The sequence below is a fragment of the Gopherus flavomarginatus genome, chromosome 8, assembly GCF_025201925.1.
Source record: "Gopherus flavomarginatus isolate rGopFla2 chromosome 8, rGopFla2.mat.asm, whole genome shotgun sequence".
NCBI classification, from domain to species: domain Eukaryota; kingdom Metazoa; phylum Chordata; order Testudines; family Testudinidae; genus Gopherus; species Gopherus flavomarginatus.
Genome location: NC_066624.1, coordinates 85,650,051 through 85,669,378, shown reverse-complemented (window position 1 = coordinate 85,669,378; position 19,328 = coordinate 85,650,051). Strand labels below are relative to the sequence as shown.

Here is a 19,328-nt window from a genome sequence, read left to right as displayed (position 1 = left end):
TGAGGTCGGCCTGGGGCGCAAAGACAAAAATGGGAATGACTTCCTGGGTCATTCCCTCCTTTATGTTTTATCTAAAAATAGAGTCAGTCCTGCCTAGAATATGGGACAAGTGTACTAGAGAGCCAGTGCATCAGAAAACCAGAGAGCACAGCCGCTCCGTGTCAGTTCCTGCATAAATGATGAGCTGCATGCCATTCTAGTGGATGTCCCTGCAACAACCTCACCCGTTGCTTCCCTTCTCCCCCAACCCTCATGGGCTACCATGGCAGTGTCCCCCCATTTGTGTGATGAAGTAATAAGCTGGAATAAGAAACACTGAGTTTTTAGTGAGATAAAATGAGGGGGAGGCAGCCTCCAGCTGCTATGATAGTCCAGGCAGGACATTAAACGGTGGCAGGGGGAGAGGAGCCCAGCATCCCGCTGCTATGATAGTCCAGGCAGTACAGAATCTTTTCTTTAGACATGAAAGTGGGGGGCTGATGGAGCTCAGCCCCCAGTTGCTATGATGAGGACGGTTACCAACCGTTCTGTACCATCTGCCGGGAATAACCGGGAGTCATTCCTATTTTTACCCAGGCACCCCCAGCCAACCTCACCTGCGGCCAGCCAGGAGCACTCACAGGATGATGATGAGGATGGCTATCAGTCCTTTGTACTGTACCGTCTGCCACCAGGGAAGGGAGAGGAGAGGATGCTGCTGTTCACTGCCGCAGCACCCCGTCTACCAGCAGCATGCAGTAGACATAGGGTGACATTGAAAAGAGTCAAGAAACTATTTTTTTCCCTTTTCTTTCACGGGGGGGGGGGGAGGTAAATTGACGAAATATACCCTGAACCACCCCGGACAATGTGTTTGACCCTACAGGCATTGGGAGCTTAGCCAAGAATGCAAATACTTTTCGAAGACTGCGGGGACTGTGGGATAGCTGGAGTCCTCAATCCCGCCTCCCTCCCTCCTTGATCGTCCATTTGATTCTTTGGCTTTCTGTTAACGCTTGTCACACAGCACTGTGCTGTGGACTCTGTATCATAGCCTGGAGATTTTTTTCAAATGCTTTGGCATTTCATCTTCTGTAATGGAGATCAGATAGAACAGATTTGTATCCCTATACAGCGATCAGATCCAATATCTCCCGTACGGTCCATGCTGGAGCTCTTTTTGGATTTGGGACTGCATCGCCACTCATGCTGATCAGAGCTCCACACTGGGCAAACAGGAAATGCAATTCAAAAGTTCGTGGGGCTTTTCCTGTCTACCTGGCCAGTGCATCCCACTTCAGATTGCTTTCCAGAGTGGTCACAATGGTGCACTGTGGGATACCGCCCAGAGGCCAATACCGTTGATTTGCAGCCACACTAACCCTACGACATGGCAATACTGATTTCAGCGCTACTCCTCTCGTCGGGGAGGAGTACGGAAACCAGTTTAAAGAGCCATTTATATCAATATTAAAGGCCTCGTTGTGTGGACGGGTGCAGGGTTAAATCGGTTTAACGCTGCTAAATTCTGTTTAAACGCATAGTATAGACCAGTCTTCAGTAACAGGAGTAGTTACAGGATGCAAGTGTGACTGAGCCACTGAGTTTCTCTGACCCTTGTGTAATTAAGTTAGACATCCTCACAGCAGGGGCAATATCCTAAGATACTATGCTTCAGGAAAGGAGACTTTAAGAAGGGGAGGATGTTAGAAACAGCCCGAAGGAAAAAAGTTAAGATTAAAAGCCACAGAATCAGTACTATTCATAGTCATTATAGTCGATAGACTATAGTCATTATAGTCTGTGACAAAGTTCCTCCTCTACCTTGAGGGGTCCTGCGCTTATTGGCAGATTTGCTCACCTCAGTGATCTTTCCCACAGTCTAGATCAGCTTCTCCTGTGTCTGATCAGGAGTTGGGAGGCTTCGGGGGAACCTGGGCCCGCCCTCTATTCTGGGTTCCAGCCCAGGGCCCTGTGGATTGCAGCTGTCTATAGTGCCTCTTGTAACAGCTGCATGACAGCTACAACTCCCTGGGCTACTTCCCCATGGCCTCCTCCAAATACCTTCTTTATCCTCACCACAGGACCTTCCTCCTGGTGTCTGATAACGCTTGTACTCCTTAGTCCTCCAGCAGCACACCCTCTCACTCTCAGCTCCTTGTGCCTCTTGCTCCCAGCTCCTCACACACACTTCCTCTCCTCTGGCTCCTCCTCGCCTGATTGGAGTGAGCTCCTTTTTAAACCCAGGTGCCCTGATTAGCCTGCCTTGATTGGCTGCAGGTGATCTAATCAGCCTGTCTGCCTTAATTGGTTCTAGCAGGTTCCTGATTACTCTAGTGCAGCCCCTGCTCTGGTCACTCAGGAAACGGAAAACTATTCATCCAGTGACCAGTATATTTGCCCTCTACCAGACTCCTGTACCCCACTGGTTTGGGTCTGTCACAAGTCTCAGAAGGAAACCATAGGTGAGAAGGTAAAATGGGTATTGTTAAATGACAAAAAACAAACAAAAAAACACCCCACCACAGTAATGCAGCCCAGCCCAAGTGAGTCTAGCAGGAACATAAGCATTAGCAAGTATGATGCGGAAAATAGAGGGCCCAATCCTGCAGTCCCTACTAACGCAAAACTTCTATCTAATTTTGAATGCAGGGTTGGGTCCTAAGAAGGTTAGGTGGATATTTGAAGAACAAATTGCTAAAGATATAGACAAATGATAAGAAATCTTTAAATACAGGTACGTTGGTAATTTTGGGCAAGTCAATGGGACCACTACAGTGCTAAGCGGACAATCAAAGAGGATTAAGAACCAAATTCTGCCACTTTTATCCATGAATAGAGAGAGAAAAAGTTACTGAAAATAGAGATGATGGAACAATCTGAGAAATTAAATAGATTGCCATTGTATGTTATGTTCTGTGGGGCCTCAAGCACCTTCCACTTTAAAAATTAAATATTCTTCAATTGTAATGAATCACCAGTAGGGTGACCAGATAGCAAGTCAGGATAGGGGTAGGGAGTAATAGGCACCTATTTAAGACAAAGCCCGGAATATCGGGACTATCCCTATAAAATCCGGGACATCTAGTCACCCTCATCGCCAGTACTCCAAAGGAGATCTGAAAGCAGTGAAGAATGGAGCAGCTGCACTACTAAAAAAACCTTGTAGTCTGCCATTGTAATACAATATATCATTTCAACATCTATGGGCCAGATCCTGCTTCACCTGAGTAAGGGAGGTAGAATCTGGACTTTAATATATAATAGATCATCAAAACATTTACAGAAAAGGTTGGAAGCTGACAATAATACTTTATATACTGTATTCGAAGCACATAAGAATGGCCACACTCAGTCAGACCAATGGTCCATCTAGCTCAGTATGCTGTCTTCTGACAGTGGTCGGTGCTAGATGCTTCAGAGGAAATGAACAGAAGAGGACAATTTATGGAGTGATCCATCTCCTGTCATTTAGTTCAAGCTTCTGGCACTCAGAAGTTTAGGGACACCCAGAGCATGGTGTGGTATCCCTGACCATTTTGGCTAATAGCCACTGATGGACCTATCCTCCATGAATTCATCTAATTCATTTTTTTGAACCCAGTTATACTTTTGGCCTTCACAACATCGCCTAGCAACAAGCTCCACAGGTTGACTGTGTGAAGAAGTACTTCCTTGTATTTGTTTTAAACCTGCTGTCTATTCATTTCATTGGCTGATTACTGGTTCTTCTATTATGTGAAGGGGTAAATAACACTTCTTTTTTCACTTTAACCAGACTATCCATGAATTTGTAGACCTCTTTCATATTACCCCTCAGTCATCTGTTTTCTAAGCTGATCAGTCAAAGCCTTTTTAATCTTTCCTCATATGGAAAGAAAATGTACTATATCCCTTATAATTTTTGTTGCTCTTCTCTGTAGCTTTTCTAATCTAATCTATCTTTTTTGAGATGGGGCTACCAGAACTGCACACAATATTCAAGGTGTGGGCTTACCCTGAATTTAGACTGTGGTGTTTTGATATTTTTCTGTCTTATCTGTCTCCTTTCTAATGGTTCCTAACATTCCGTTAACTCTCTGAACTGCTGCTGCACATTGAGCAGATGTTTTCAGACAACTATCCAGGGTGACTAAGCTCAGTACAGACATTAACAAATGTCATTAGGGATTCTGAAGGTGAAAGACAATTTGGGTGAAAGTGATCACGAAATGATGGATATCATGATTCTAAGGAAAGAAAAGAGTAAGAGCAGCAGACTAAGGACAACAGATTTTTAAAAAAGCAGACTTTAACAAACTCAGAGAACTGGTAGATAAGGTCCCACTGGAAGAAAATATAGTACTAGCTTTAAAAAGGGGAACAAAGAGGACCCAGGGAAATATAGACCAGTCAGCCTAACTGTGATACCTGGAAAGATATCCGAACAAATTATTAAACAATCAATTTGTAAGTACCTGGAGGATAATAGGATAATGAGCAATAGTTAGGTTGGTTTGGCATGATTTGTTCTTGAGAAATCAATGTTATTTTCCATCTTTGACAGGGTACTGGCAGAGTGGATGTTGGGGAGCAATAGCTGTGATATGTCTTGATTAGTTAGGCTTTTGATACATTTGCACATTGCATTCTCATAAACAAACTAGGGTGCGTGCACAACCGGTTGAAAGACCATACTCCAAAAGTCATTATCAGTGGTTGACTATGAAACTGGGAGGGCATATTAAGTGGGGCCCCACAGGAGTCAGTCCTGGGTTCAGTACTTTACAATATTTTCATAAATGACTTGGATAATGAAGTGGAGAGTATGCTTATAAAAATTGCAGATGACATCAAACTGGCCAACTGGGAGGGTTTGTAATAACTTTGGAGGACAGAATTAGAATTCAAACTTCCTTAATAAATTGGAGAACTGGTCTAATTCAACAAGTTGAAATTCAATAAAGACAAATGAAAAGTGGTTCATTTAGGAAAGAAAATTCAAATTCACAACTACAAAATGGGAAATAACTGGCTCGGTAGTAGTACTGCTGAAAAGGATCTAGAGGTTATGGTGGATTAGAAAATGAATATGAGTCAATGTGATGCAGTTGCAAAAAAGGCTAACAAAAGAATGTAAGAACGGCCATACTGGGTCAGAGCAAAGGTCGATCTAGTCCAGTATCCTGTCTTCTGACAGTGGCCAATGCCAGGTGCCCCAGAGGGAATGAACAGAGCACATAATCATCAAGTGATCCATCCCCTGTCACCGATTCCCAACTTCTGGCAAACAGGCTAGGGACACCATTTCTGCCCATCCTGGCTAATAGCCATTGATGGACCTATTCTCCATGAGCTTATCTAGTTCTTTTTTTAATCCTGTCATAGTCTTGGCCTTCACAACATCCTCTGGCAAAGAATGATTATAAGTTTTGTGAAAAAATACTTCCTTTTGTTTGTTTTAAACCTGCTGCCTATTAATTTCATTTAGTGACCTCTAGTTCTTGTGTTATGAGGAGTAAATAACACTTCCTTATTTATTTTGTCCACACCTGTCATGGTTTTATAGACCTCAATTATATCCCCCCTTAGTCATCTCTTTTCCAAGCTGAAAAGTCCCAGTTTTATTAATAACTCCTCATATGGAAGCTGTTCCATGCCCTAATAATTTTTGTTGCCCTTTTATGAACCTTTTTCAATTCTGATAGATTTTTTTTGAGATGGGAAGACCACATTTGAACACAGTATTCAAGATGTGGGCATATAATGGATTTATATAGAGGTGATACAATTTTTCTATTTATCTATTTTATCTATGATTCACAATAGTCAGTTCGCTTTTTTGACAGCCATTGCACATTGAGTTAATGTTTTCAGAGAATTATCCACTGTGATTCCAAGATCTCTTTCTTGAGTGGTAACAGCTAATTTAGACCCCATAATTTTATATGTATAGTTGGGATTATGTTTTCCAATGTGCATTGCTTTGCATTTATCAACATTGAATTTCATCTATTTTGTTACACCATCACCCAATTCTGAGAGATCTTTTTGTAGCTCTTTGCAGTTTGCCTGGGACTTAACTATCTTGAGTCATTTTGTATCATCTGCAAACTTTGCCACCTCACTGTTTACCCCTTTTTTCCAGATGATTTATGAATATGTTGAATAGGACTGGTCTCAGTACTGACCCTGGGGGATACCACTATTTACCTCTCTCCATTCTGAAAACTATTTATTCCTACTTCTGGAGCCCTTTTTAAAAATTGACGTCACATTAGCTATCCTACAGTCATTTGGTACAAAAGCAGATTTAAATGATAGGTTATAGACTACAGTTAGTAGTTCTTCAATTTCACATTTGAGTTCCTTCAGAACTCTTGGGTGAATACCACCTGGTCCTAGTGACCTATTACTGTTTAGTTTATCAATTTGTTCCAAAACCTCCTCTAATGACACCTCAATCTGGGACAGTTCGTCAGATTGTCACTTAAAAAGAATGGCTCAGGTTTGGGAATCTCCCTCACATCCTCAGATGTGAAGACTGATGCAAAGAATTTAGTTTCTCCGCAATGGCCTTATCGTCCTTGAGTGCTCCTTTAGCACCTTGATTGTTCAGTGGCCCCACTGGTTGCTTAGCAGGCTTCCTGCTTCTGATGTACTTAAATTTTTTTTTGCTATTACTTTGAGTTTTTGGGTAGCTGTTCTTCAAATTGTTTTTTGGCCTTCCTAATTATATTTTTACACTTCATTTGCCCGAGTTTATGCGCCTTTATATTTTTCTCACTAGGATTTAATTTCCACTTTTTAAAGGATGCTTTTTTGCCTCTCACTGCTTCTTTTACTTTGTGCCTCTCACTGCTTATCATTCTGGGGGGTATTAACAGGAATGATGCATGTAAGACATGGGAGCTAATTGTCCTTCTCTACTCAGCACTGGTGAGGCCTCACATGGAGTATTATGTCTAGTTCTGGGTGCTACACTTTAGGACATATGTGGACAAATTGGAGAGTCCAGAGCAAAGCAACAAAAATGAGAAAAGGTTTAGAAGTCCCGACCTATGAGGAAAGGTTAAAAAAACTGGGCATGTTTAGTCTTGAGAAAAGATGACTGAGGAGGGGACCTCATAAGTCTTCAAAGATATTAAGGGCTGTTATAACAAGGATGGTGATCAATTGTTCTCCATGTCTATTGAAGGTAGGACAAGAAGCAATGGCCTTAATCTGCAGCAAGGGAGGTTTAGATTAGATATTAGGAAAAACTTTCTAACTATGAGGACAGTTAAGCTGTGGAATAGGCTGCCAAAGGAGGTCATAGAATCCCCATAATTGGAAGTTTTTAAGAACAGGTTGGACAAACAGCTGTCGGTGATGGTCTATATTGACTTGGTCTTGCCACCTTCTCAAGGTCCCTTCAAGCCCTACATTTCTATGAAATCACTCATCACAACATCCCTGTAAGACTGGTGGATAAGTGTTGTTATTCCCATTTTACTGAAGTTGAAGAAACTTGCCTTGGATTATACAGAGAGTAAGTGACAGAGCCAGGATTAGAATTCAGGCCCTCCTGATTCCCTGTCCTGTGTTCATTTCTCCAGCCCTCAGAGTTCCAGGGATATCCCCACCAGAAAGTTCTAAAAGCAATCCCAGCAGTTATGTTCCAGTGAGCTTTACTTTGGTACCAGGGAAATAGTAGAGAAAATTGATACTAATAGAATTACCTTCTATGTGAAGGTAGCCTAACGGTATGATAGAAACATTATCCACTATTTTGTTAAAGAAGAGTAGGAAGATATTATTTAGTTAACTTTTTTTAAAAAGTTCTCTTATAAGGCGCTTTTAAGAAAATTTTGTAACTGGGTTAGAGATGAATCTTGTTGTAATGCTACACCCCATATTCTTCATAGAAATATTGTTATATGAATATGATATAACTTGTTTTATGCAAGATGGGTCATGTAAGGTATCATTGGAAAGGTTACGTTTTACTGACTATGATTATCCTATTCGTATACATGTATCACTTCTGTATCTGATGTTAGGAATATTGACTGACAATTACAACTGAGGTTACATCTGGGAAACGTCCACCAGACAGTATGCAATTGGTCTAGATGAGCCATTAGGAAAGACACTGGATCTTTGAATATGTGCATATCTCCCTCCACACTGAGGGAGGGGATGATTTTTATGAGTTTACACTATGTAGATCTCTGTACAGTGCAAGACAATATAATTTTGGGTCTATACTCCAGAGAGTTTGTGCACTGGAAAGCTGGGCATTCCCCTAGCTGAGCCCTCCCACAGCGAGCTAATCTCAGACTGTGTGATTCTACAGCTGGGTGTGTCCCTGTCTGTGTGTGTGCTGGAAAGGGACTTGAGAGCCTATCACAGCACCACAGAGTAAGGGAAACCCAGGCTGGTGGGACAGGTGAGCTTAGTGGAAACCCAGCACATCCATTGGCACCCTGAAAAGGGGGTCCAATCCATCACACTTGTCATGGGTTAAAACTGATTAAGACAAAGAAAGCAAAGAATAGGAGTAAATGACATGGAAAAATAGTTAATAGTGGAGAGGTGCACCTCCGTGCAGAACTAGAATAGCACTTCTAAAATACCCACTCAGTGCATGCAGCTAAATAGAGCAGGAGCATGGGTATGGAAAATACAATGTATTCCATAGGAGAGAGGAACCAGGCGCTGTTGTGGGTAACTGCTGCTAGGGAATGTAGGGTAGCAGACTCTCTTGTTCTCTCTCCATTCCAGGACCTCATAGAGGAACTTGCCTCTCTGTGTCCAGCTCCTCTCATGCTTACATGAGGGGCTGTAACTGAAAACTCAGAGCAGAGAGAACATTGAACAGCTGCCAGAGACAGCAGACCCACCCTCAACCCTTCAGGTAACAGGAGCATAGGTGAGGGGATAGTGGGAAAGGAAGCCTTTCAGGAGAGGAAGAGATAGGGAGAAAAGGAGGAGACAAATGGAAGAGTAATGGGGAAATAAATTCAAGGATAGAGTGAAAGAGAAAGGGAAACTTCAGGGGTGTGTGGAGAAAAGATTGTTAGCGCTTATAAAGGTAGATTACGTGGAAAGGATGTTATTTAGGCAACAATGTTCAGGGTGATTGCTTATCTTTCAAGAAGACAAGCATGCCAGGAGAGAGCAAAACTAGAACCAGGGCCTGCTGGAGGATATTGCCAATAGAAAAACATTTTATCCGACTTCACTAGAAAATGTTCTTTTTTTCCTTGCCTAAGCCCGCCAACATGAAAGGAAAGTTGTTATGCAGAAGTTTCCAGGAATGTTTCCCCAGCTTTACATAGGTCTGTCTGAGGTAGAAATGCTGAGGCACAGTACTCCATTCAGTATACACCTGTACATTTTGGGCAAGGTTAAAGTGGAGTGAGAAATCTGTTCTATTTGGGGTCTCATACTGCACCCACCACAGTGCTTAGACACCACTGTGATGTAATTAGCCAGCAATCTTTCAGCCACTGGGAAATGTGTATGTTCTGAGAGGTAAGGAGCGGGGGAGTAGAGGTACCCACTCTCACTTTTCTATCAGGAAGTCTCCCCTCAAGGGAGTCTATCATCAGACACTGGTAATATACATTATTTCTGTGGCCTTGTATCTAACAGTTATTTCCTAAAAGGCACCAGTGAGAGCATCTTCCCTTCACGTGCTGCCTTGTCACCCTACATCTTAGGGTGCCTGACTTTAGCACATTTCTTCAGATATTGCCAGTGCTGCCTTCTGCTGCTGTTTGATTTTTCTCTCTCCCACAGTCATGCCACTAACTGGTGCCTTGTTTTATTGATGTGAGATTGTCTTCAATTGTTACCCCTTTTCTATCCCTACAGGAGACATGCTATGGAATAATGATACCAGATAACACCACAAATGATAACCAAGCATGCTAGCCAATATTTGTACCCCGTTGATACATGTCGTACCTGGATAGTTCTGCTATCTCACAGATACCATATGGAATGAAGATTGCAAGAGGTGATTAGGAGAGTAAATCTGTAATAGTTTGAAGAGGTGGCACAAAAGTGAATAGAAAGATCAGACCTTGTTGACCATCCTGTTTTCCACTTTTAGTTATGATTCACTTGAAAGCCCAAAGTCAATTTAGCTTGGTCCATCATTTATCTAAAAGATAAGTCTGTAAATGATTAAACTAAACATTTAGTTTCATAGGCCTTTTTGTTGCGAGCAATCACAGTTGCTATGATTTATAGTAAAAACAACCTCCCAAGACTGCTGGCTAAAAAAGGTCCAAAACAAAGTACCAGGAACTATAAATTTTAGGGTGTCTACAGTATTATTATCTATTGAGTCCCCCCAAAAGTGTTCAAAATAATGCAGATTCTTCTTGGTGTGAAGACATGGGCTAAGCACCTTTATCAAGTACTATTTTTTTGCCAAAATATATTTTGCAAAGTACAAAAGTTAGAAGGAGCAGAACAATAGGGATTAGAGAAAGGTGTTCAATATTTCAGATCACATACCTACAAAGAAAGGAAAGAAGCATGAGCATTTTTATGTATCTCTGTCTACTTTTAATTTTTCTTTAGAAGCTCTGATTTGCTACTGAATATTTGACTGAAGAGTACACAGCTGTATTAGATGAGAAAGATAGTGTGGTGCGAGATACTTTTACACTCATGTTCTTTTAGGTAGTGGTGTTTTCAGAGTGCTTGCTCTGTAAGTGGTACATATAAATGGAAATGATATTGGGGGAGGTAAATCTGTTGATGTCATTTAAACTGAAAGAAAATGTGTCTAACAAAAGCTTGCCCTGATCCGATACCTTGCTCTACACCTTGTAGAGTGTGAAAGTATGTTAAAGTCATAAGCGGGAACAGGAAATTAAAATGATGCCATGTTTAGTAACTTTGTTATATGCCTGCAGCTTCTACTGTGTTCAACAGGAGTTGTACATATGAAACCATGGACAGGAATTGATCCTTTATGAAGTTCACTGGGGAAGAGAAGGAGATGGAATTGTTAGGCACATAGCAGTGTGTCTAAAATTCAGAAAGCACTGTAGGTTTTACATAACAGCTCAGATGCTGTAAAACGTGAGGAATTATAGTCGAGAGCAGTTTCTTATTCTTCTGGTACTGCTTGGCATCTCGTTGGGGTCATACTGGGAGGTGGTTGCAGTCTGAGCACTGCAGGAGAATACCAATCATGACAGAGGAGCTTTGTGCTGGCAAGGAGTTTGGCTGCTTTATTTCCACATGGGAAAAATATGTTCCAGAAATGTACTGAAGAAAATGGAGGGTTAGTTAGTACTTGAATGCATGACTGTGAATGTTCGATCTAGTATCCATACATGAAGCTCTCCTTTCTCACTAGTGAGAGTTGTTTAATTGGTGCTCTGTGACTGGAGCTTGTAATTTATATCATTTTTTTAAAACAATGACATTCCCATATTTGTGTAGTTAATGTGACCGATGGTACGGGAGCACAGGGGATTGCCAGAGAGATTGGTAATACTGAAATAAGAGATTTGATTTTTAAATATTTATTTCATTACAAAATATGGACTTAAAATGATTACAGTACAGAAAACTTATGCAGTGGGCCCAAATAAATGCAGTGCTTTCCCACCATCTGAAATGAAATTGTCAAGAATTTAAAATATCGTTCTACTCTGAATATTAATACTTTCTGAACACTTTCTGCTCCAGAGAGCAGCTCCCTTTATGTATTCACAATATCTGCTTAATTTACTGAGTAAAATAAATATTTCCTACCTCTTACTCTTGAGAGCTCTGGAGATTCCATACAGCACCAGGAGACTGAAATGGAATCAATTCTGGCTCATGTATTATCAGCAGAATTGTTAATTAAATTCAGATTAAGGAGACTCTAGTGGTGTTAATCCATGAGCCAGAAAAAAAAAAATCAATTTGACTTTCAGATCCCAGGCTGAGTTTTGATGGCTGGTAGCCTTCAAAACTAGCTTTTAACTGAACAGATTTTATCTGGAACTTGTTGAGAGGCAATAAATATGTAACACCATGATGCCAATTTCAGTCAGTTCTCATAGTAGATCAGCACTTTAAAAGAATAGATTATCTAGCCCAAGAAGAGAGTTTCATACATTAGTTTCGCCGTAGACTTCAAGGGGGCGGGGGAAATCACCTTTAGGTCTGCAAATACAGTACAATATTTCAATGGTGTAATTAAAGTGTAAATTGGACTCTACTTCCACAATCTGTCTCTCTGCCTCTTTCTTTCACACACTTGCAATAGTGGCAAAAAGGAAGCTACCAGGCAGACATTATTATTAGTTCGCAAATAAAATGTAGAAACTGAACTTCTTTTTTGTCTTACATTAGGAGATTAATTAACAATATCTAGAGTGGTGATGTAACCTGACAAGACACCATGTTCCTCCCTTCTGCAATGTCGTGGTACTAACACCTCTGTCTGTCATTATTGCCATAGGAACAGATAGCTTCCCATTGCCATGGGTTGGTATGGCATGTGGACATTGCAAAGCGCTGTTGCCAGGCTAGAAGATAGGACATGTCAACCCCCTCAGAACAATGGGCCCAATTCTCTTTTCCCCTTCTCTGGTGTAAATCAGGAGTTAACTCAATTTCAGTCAACAAAATACACAATTGTGCTCACTATTTTCAAATCTCAAGATGAACATTGTTCCCCCTACAACAAGCAGTAAAGGGGCAAATTAGCTTCCCACTCTTAGCAATACTCTTAGCAAGTACATCAGAAAATACTCAAGGGACGTATTCCTGACTTAACATTGCTATGAGAATGTGGTTCAGGGTTTGTAGAGATGAAAAATACACAACAAATACTCATTTCCAGCTGGAGAATTATACCAGTAAAAGATTATGTTTTAAAATATTATGATGTCCGTAAAACAAAAAGGATCACCCTAATCAAGAGTGTGAAAGGTTTGTCTAATCATAAAATGCTGCTGCCAGAGCACTTTAACATCACCACATTGATTACCTGCTTTAGGCCATATTCAACCCCCCTTATTCAGGCCAATCCTATTGACTTTAATTCTAATCTACAGCATTGTTGTGTTCATACTATGTTAAAGGGAGTGGTGATTTCCCATCAAGAATATACAGACTGAATTTGGAAAGGTTTCATTACGTCCAGCAATTACAAGTGACAGGTTCACCAAGTTTATTTACTGAACTTTCCCATGATATGGCAGTTGGTTTTTAAAATACAATATGGTTACACTCCAATATCTGTGGAAATTCAAAATGAATTGCAAACTGTTATGGTTTGAATCCTGCCACTCATTCTAATTAATTCTCTATTAATTTCAGAAGAGTTGCACAGGTGTAACAAGAGCATAATTTGACTCTGCAAGTTGATTACTTGTAAATACTGTGAACCAATTGGTGATTTATCCAGTTGCTTTGCCAGCACCAATGGGTTTGCTCAGATCTTGAGATATTCCAGGATGCATAGCTTTGTAAATAACATATCATAGATTTTTACAAGCATTGTACCTCATACATTTAAGGTCTGCAGTCACTTAAATATTACAATATGGAAACCTCCTGTTGCTGTATTTTTCTCCACACGTTCAGAAAAAGTGGAATGAAATTTGGTTATGCAGAGAGAAAGTTACAAAATCTAGAACAAACCAATATCTGACATTAGATAGGAAAGCTGCTTTTCCAACCCTTTAGAATGTTCAGTCTGGATTTGTAATAAAAGTAAATAGAAGAGATTGCACCATTGTCATCTCTGGTGCCTTTAATGGAGTTACACCAGGACTCCATATGGTCTGTTATGAATAGCCTGAATAATCTCCTGAGTCAGAGGGGTCACTGCTCTAAGTTCCATCACTTTTGGTTAAGTGGCATCTTTACTCTGTCTTGGAACTGTTGACAAGACATTAGAGGGCATTAGCATGACATGGCTGTGAGTTTGCAAGCTGGACCTATCTAGCTATCTGCAAAATAAAGATAAGTATGTGACATGGTTTCAATAAATTGGCCTTGATGCAACTGTACTATCGTCATGCTGGGGTCAGCTTGTAGATGATTGCATTTTGGCAAGGGAAAAGGGATTCCACTTCCAATTTTATATAAACAAAGTTATGATAAATTTATAAACTATGTAACAGATCGGAAACCATGGATACATTTTTTCATTAGGCAACTGGACATTTTTTTTTCTGTGAGAATAAGAGTAAATTAAAATAATCTGAACTAATACTCCCCTGATGAAAATGAAACAAAAACACCTTCCAAGGGAAAATGCAATGCCCAACAAATATGAATTAACTCCCTCAGATATGCTGTAAACTTACTTTCCTGCAATTCTGTCCTATCAATTAACTTTAAAAGCAACTGAACCAAGACACAATGCAGAATAGTTTAGTGCTCTCATAAAGCAAATTCAAAAAGCCTTAAACTTTTCACTGATGTCTATAAAGTAGCCCCCGCAGTGCTTGAGTGGCAGATGAGCACAAAACCAACTTACCTGGCCCTGATGTGGGGTGAGGAAGGAAAACCACAAGGGCTGTTACTACCTGAAGTACTGACAGACTTAGAATTACTGCCCCCTCCTCGGTGCTGCTAAAGTACACGCGCCCCAGCCGCCAGCAGTACAGTCTATGCATGAAGCCCCCGTTGAAAAAACTTACAAGGCAGCAAGAACTTACAGGCTGGTGCGTGCTCCGCGTGGTGAGCTGGCGGTGCAATGGCAAAGCCAGGAGGTCCCACCCGGGCTCTGTGCGCGCTGGCTGGGGCGAGCAGCTCAGCCCTGGGCGAGCCAGGCTCCTCCGGATCTTCCCTCGTCTGCTAGGAGCAGCCGCCCGGCCGCCCGTCCCTGTCACGCGCTTGTATCCCTTTCCGGCTCGGACCCCCAAGATTTATAGCAAGAGGCGTTGCTGCGCAGCCGGGTCCCTCTCGACTCTCACTCTCCCGGTTCCTCTCCCTCCTGGGAGACCCCCTGTGACCTCTGCCCCTCCCACTTCCCCCCACGCATGAGTGGAGCCTAGAGACTCCCCCGAATTCATCAGCCCCCTTCCTCTCCTCCGGTTGCTGCCGCTTGACCCCCTCCCCCGCCGGGTCCAGCTTACATCCAGAGTCGGGCTGGGCTGCGTTGTCCGCCTCTTCGCACGGTGCTTGTCTTTCTACCTTTTCCTTACACGCCCGGAGCAGGGAACTTTTCGTTCCTCCTCCAGAACTTGGCCCAGTGGGAGGGGAATCGAAGGGACCGAACGAGCTGAAACTTTGCTCTGCAGCGTCTGGGCTGCTCTGTTTCCGATATTCCCCTTTCGGGTGTTAGCTGTTTGATCGCAACCTGCGTGCTCTGGAAGGGCAAGGCACACGGACATGTAGTTGTGGTGAGCACTGGATAAAATAAAGGCGACCTTGTACATAGGTTTCCTGCTCCCGGGCCATTATTTCACACTCTAAAACAGCGGCCAATAGACATGCTGCTCGGCAGCCCGAGGGAAAAAAGTTATTTTAAAGGCGGGGGGGCAACTCCACCATAAATACGGATCGGGTAGTTTGTGTGGGGCTAATATATGCATGATGTGGGGGGGAGGGGAGGGGTTGGGTTTTTCAGTCTCTGCGGTGCATGCTGCAAGACGAGGCATATACATTTCCAGTTTGCATAGAGCTTCAGTTGTAGGCATCTCCAGAGCCATGTGGTAAAATATTAACAGTGATCTGAAAATTAATAATATGCAGTAAATCAGTCAGACTTTACTACTTGCAGCTGAATACCCAAACAAAGGTGAAAGAAAGGGACAGGGAAGCAGCCACTTTACATCAGGTAGGAAAATATGCCCAGCAAATGGGCACGCACTGAAGGTCAGTGCCAGACAACGAATTTTTATTTATCTTAAGTCTGATCTCAGTTAGCTTGAAATAGAGAAAGTTCACAAGCAGGATTTCTAAGACCCTCCTGATGTTGCTGGATCAGCACAGGATTTTTTAAATATGCTGTTAGGAGTGTGTTTAAGTGCCATCATTCACCATCAAAAATATAGATCCTTCTGTGAAGGGAATATAGATCCCTCTGGTATGATGGCATGCTGCAAAAAAGGCTGATTTCTAAATGTCTGTTGTCCAGGGTGAATTGTGAAAGCCCCCTAATGAGGATGACCTTGCTACGCAGGATAGTAAAACTCACTGAATGTTGGTGTATTTTCATGGTGTCCAGAAGCAGTTGGAACCATGGAAATACATTACTATGCCATGCCACAAAAGAAAGAAAAGTAAATCAGGAGGAAAAATTCCAATTCTGTATGCTGACATTGGCTGGAATAACATATGTTCTTCAGCATCTGCATATGTGTATTCGATAGGGATTTGTCTGGCTACAGGTTTTTTTGAACATCTGCTAGCTAAACCAGAGATTCAAATGAGAAATATAGAACTTGGAAGCATGACATGGACTTAAACTGTTTAAAGAGTGCCTTATTGGTCTTAGCAATTAATGAAATACCTGGAGATACAAATACATCCCTGGACACAGTGTTGTCCTAATATTGTTTAAGTTATGCAAAGAAAAGGTATTTTTCCACCAGAATAATACTATGAAATTTCTAAAGGAGAGAAGCATCTCTGTGCATGAACAAAATGACTAATGTATAAAAATATCAGACCACATTTAAAAGCTCCATAGTTCTGTGATTAGCAATTTAGGCACAATTTTCCTTTATTTTAAAATCCCATGTGTTCAGTAACACACTAGAGAGCTTATTCAAAGTGCATTCTGAGGTTGCAGTAATTGTGGAAGGTGTTATATGTCAGCAAAATGGGAGGCATGTCACACAGGCTTTTTTGACAATGATAGAGCAATCTGACTTTGCCATGTGTTAAACGAGCAGTGTTGTAGCAAGCCCACATGACTTTGCACAGTCCAAAAGCCATGTGTCCCGGACAGTGCACATCTGGCTGAAATTGCCTGCTCCTCAAAGAAACGTAGGGCTGGAAGGGCCCTTGAGAAGTCATCAAGTCCAGCCCCCTGTACTGAAGGAGGAACAAGTAAACCTAGACTGTTACCAAAAGGTATTTGTCCAACTTGTTCTTAAAAACCTCCAATGATGGGAATTCCGCAAACTCCTTTGGAAGCCTGTTCCAAAGCTTAACTATCCTTATAGATAGAAAGTTATTTCTAATATCTAATCTATTACTTCTTGTACTACTTTCAGTGGACATGGAGAACAATTAATCACAGTTCCCTTCATATCAGCCCATAACATATTTGAAGACTGTTGTCAGGTCCCACCTTAGTCATCTTTTCTCAACACTAAACATGCCAATTTTTCCTCAGAGGTCAGGCTTTGCCCTTTTCCAGTCCTCTGGGATCTCACTCATCCTCCTGTGTTCTGTGACTGACTGATATTTCCTGCTGGACAAAGCTAATCAAAACAACTCATTGCCTTCATGATCAAGCTGTATTGAGTGGGCCTGAATGAAGGGAATCCATTTCCACTGCATTTTAAACAAATTCATGTCACTATATGAAACAACATTCCTTAGGCAACCAAAAGACCCCACCCCCCCTTCACAGAATGGAAAAATGAACAAACCTATATTCTGAGCATAGAAAAGATCCTCCCCTGACATACAGGCTGCCTGGAAATATTTTACAAATCATTGGGGCTTCAAGATACAATCTTTTCTTAACTACTCACTCACATTAGGCTATAGGAGATGCACCTACACAGGGGGTCTAAATATAGGCTCCTGTGATGGGGTAGATCAGGCATTCAGTGCCCCCTGCTGGAGGCCCCTCTGCCTTGGTACACCCACCCTAAAAAGATGCCCAGCTGGAAGGGAAGAGCAGTGAGTTCAGACCCCTAGGGGTTGTCTAGAGAGGCCTCCCACAATCAGTCACTAGCAGAACCAGCAAGAGTTGATCCTCCAGCACCTAGAAGGGCTAGAGGCAAATTAGAGCTAAGCAGAGATGAGATCTGGCTGCTTCTACTAGGGGACAGTTCTGGGTGAAGCCAGGATGGGCAAGGAAGGCGCTCCCTGCCCTAACCCAAGTAACCTGGCCCAGTCGTGGGTGAGCCTTCACAACATTGTCTGTGGGTCTCTATGAAGGACTAGCATTTATATTATGGACTTTAGTGCTCTGATGGCTATTTTGAGTGAAGATTTAATTTGTTTTTGGTTAACCCTGGAAGGAAACTGGACTGAGACCTTATCTGGCCAGAGGACGAGGCCATGGAGGTGACATATTGTTGCAGAACCAGGACACAAGGGGATGCTAGAGATAAAGATGCAATGCCATGACATGAGGGGTGCTCTGTTGGTGAGTGCACCCTATAACAGATCCTGCCCCTATTTTTCTCCTTTTCTCCTTTTTATGTTTCCCTCTCTTGTTCTTCTTCTCTCATGACCAAAACCGATAGCCTGCCGAAATTTCAGCTACACAGGCAGGATTCCATTTCCCAGAAGCTGTCAGTGCTGCCTCAGGATTGAAGTGTGCTGCCCCCTGCCATGTGGATAGAAAGACACAAGCTTAGTCTATACACAAAATCTATTGGTATGTCTTATATTGTTTTAGCAGTGTAACTAAACAAGCTGTGCGTGTGCTCAGAGTTTCCAAGACAAGGAATGCATCCCAACGTGGAGGGTAGTAGTGTCCTGGCCTTTTTTTTGCACTAGCAGCAAATTCCTGCATTTTTTTCTTTAAGTCCCAAGTTTGTATTTGAATAATAATACAAGATGTTGAATAATCAGGCTACACTGAAATTTATTTAACAGAGATTATTAGTCAAAGATCAATACAGAAAGAAAGGTTATGCATACCAAGTCAGTGTGGAGAAGTGACTTTCCAGCTAGATTCATTCCCAGCTAACACCCAGGAACTCTTCCTCGAATATATCATGCATGTTTACAGCAAAAGAGACAAAGAAAATGACTCATTGACCCATGAAGGTCTTTTCATGGTATCTGGTTTACCTAACTGATAACTGAAAGACACCTGTAGTAAAGTCATTATGACAAAAACATCTGTAAGAAGTTCCTGCTAAGCTCAAAGCATCTCCCAGTAGATTATTATCTTTCACAGAAAACCGCTTCCTCACATCAGTCACATGTAGTCCCTTTCTGACCATGTGGACACAATTCTTAAGGATCAGAAAGATGACATGCAGTGTACCACTGATAACAAGCTAAGGTTCAGTTTAAATTAGGGCTGTTGATTAATTGCAGTTAACTCACGCGATTAACTCAAAAAATTAATCGCGATTAATTACCGTTTTAATCACACTGTTAAACTATAGAATACCAATTGAAATTTATTAAATATTTTTGTATGTTTTCTACATTTTCAAATATATTGATTTCAATTACAACACAGAATACAAAGTGTACAGTGCTCACTT

General features: G+C 41.7%; 2 protein-coding genes across 4 annotated transcripts in view; both read right to left on the bottom strand.

The window, feature by feature from the left end:
• The window catches only part of CPB1 (carboxypeptidase B1), a 129,857-nt gene extending 115,197 nt beyond the window's left edge, over positions 1 to 14,660 (bottom strand). Inside the window, exon 1 of the mRNA XM_050966053.1 lies at positions 14,616 to 14,660. The gene's annotated coding sequence lies outside the window, so the exon portion shown is untranslated. The remainder of the gene's footprint in view (positions 1 to 14,615) is intronic.
• AGTR1 (angiotensin II receptor type 1) overlaps positions 1 to 15,214 on the bottom strand; it is a 46,279-nt gene extending 31,065 nt beyond the window's left edge. The window contains exon 1 of one of the 3 annotated variants that reach the window (XM_050966078.1): positions 15,054 to 15,214. The gene's annotated coding sequence lies outside the window, so the exon portion shown is untranslated. Of the gene's footprint in view, positions 1 to 14,615; positions 14,722 to 15,053 lie in introns of those variants that run through there. The other 2 variants (XM_050966077.1, XM_050966079.1) reach the window with 2 other exon arrangements.
• Positions 15,215 to 19,328: the final 4,114 nt, after the last annotated feature.